Consider the following 2,084-nt stretch of genomic DNA (forward strand, 5'->3'; position numbering starts at 1 on the left):
GATGTCCCTGACATTTTCTTCAAAAAGAAAATCATCTAAAGTGGAAGCTTGTCTTAAATAATACATTTCTTAAACTTAATGAAATGTTAAATTCTAAATTTTAAGACAATACAATAGAAATGCCTTGTACATAATACAAAGACTTACATTTAAGGAATTTCAGGCCAGAGTTCATTATATTGATTTCTAGTTTCTTAGCATTCTTGACAATGGTGATGGCGTGTAAGTTTAGTCTATTAGACAAGTCGCTATTCAGATAACAAGAGACCTGGAATGGTGAATAAAATCAATACATGGCTATTGGTCCCAATTTGCAGAAGATTGGTCTTATCTTAAACTCTCACTTTCCTGTTGTTCGGTTTAAAAGTTTGATTTATTTTGTAAACAATAAGCTCTATGATTCTGTATGTTGCCAATTAGAAATAACTTTATTATTTTTTTTCAAAGAGGGTTTTTTGGGTATTGTGTGCATACATGTGAAGTTAAACATAGGGCCGGGTGCGGTGTCTCACACCTGTAATACCAGCACTTTGGGAGGCTGGGGCAGGTGGATCACCTAAGGTCAGGAGTTCAAGACCAGCTGGCCAACATGATGAAACCCCATCTCTACTAAAGATACAAAAATTAGCTGGGCACGGTGTCAGACGCCTGTAGTCCCAGCTACTTGGGAGGCTGAGTCAGGAGAATCACTTGAGCCCAGGAGGCAGAGTTTGCAGTGAGCCAATATCGCACCACTGCACTCTAGCCTGGGAGACAGAGCAAAAAACAAAAAAGAAAAAAAAAAAAAAAAAAAAAAAGAAGACACACAAACACATGTATGCACAACTCAAACACTGACTGAGAAAGTTCTGTAAATGAACATCCTAAGCTTCATTCTGATAGGACACCTTTATAGATTTTTTTTTTTTAACATCCCTGCTTTTAGATATAGAATTGCTAATTGTGCAAAGAATGCTAAAGAGCTGCTTGCTTGGCATAAAAAGGAACAGTGACATCCATAAGCCTGAAATCCAAAAGCATACTGAAAATTAAAATGTAGGAATACTCTGGGAAGGCAGTATGTGTGCTGCGTGGGAGAGAGAACTGGCTTTGCAGCCAGGTAGATTTAGATTGAACCCTGCTATGCCACTCATTCACAGTGTAAACTTGGAGAGGAGACTTTGCAAACTTCTCTTTTTTTCTTTTTTCTTGAGACAGTATCTCACTCTGTCACCTCAGGCTGAAATGCAGTGACATAATCATGGCTCACCGCAGCCTCAGCCTCCTGGGTTTACATGATCCTCCCACCTCAGCCTCCTGGGTAGCAGAGACTACAATTGTGTGCCACCACGCCCCGCTGATTTTTGTATTTTTTGTGCATGGAGACAGGGTTTCACCATGCTCATGGTTAGGAAGAATCAATATTGTGAAAACGGCCATACTGCCCAAAGTAATTTATAGATTCAATGCTATCCCCATCAAGCTACCTATGACCCTCTTCACAGACTTGTAAAAACCATCTTAAACTTCATATGGAACCAAAAGATAGCCTGCATAGCCAAAACAATTCTAAGTAAAAAGAACAAAGCAGGAGGCATCATGCTACCTGACTTCAAACTATACTACAAGGCTAAAGTAATCAAAACAGCATGGTACTGGTACCAAAACAGAAATATAGACCAATGGAACAGACAGAGGCCTCAGAGGCAATGTCACACATCTACAATCATCTGATCTTTGACAAACCTGACAAAAACAAGAAATGGGGAAAGGATTCCCTGTTTAATAAATGGTGTTGGGAAAACTGGCTAGCCACGTGCAGAAAGCAGAAACTGGACCCCTTTCTGATACCTTACATTAAAATTAACTCCAGATGGATTAAAGACTTAAACATAAGGCCTAACACAATAAAAACCCTAGAAGAAAGCCTAGGCAAAACCATTCAGAACATAGGCATAGGCAAGGACTTCATGACTAAAACGCCAAAAGCACTGGCAACAACAGCAAAACTAGACAAATGGGATCTAATTAAACTCCAGAGCTTCTGTACAGCAAAAGAAACAGTCATTAGAGTGAACCAGCAACCAACAGAATGGGAAACGATT

The sequence above is a fragment of the Cebus imitator genome, unplaced genomic scaffold, assembly GCF_001604975.1.
Source record: "Cebus imitator isolate Cc_AM_T3 unplaced genomic scaffold, Cebus_imitator-1.0 Scaffold138, whole genome shotgun sequence".
NCBI classification, from domain to species: domain Eukaryota; kingdom Metazoa; phylum Chordata; class Mammalia; order Primates; family Cebidae; genus Cebus; species Cebus imitator.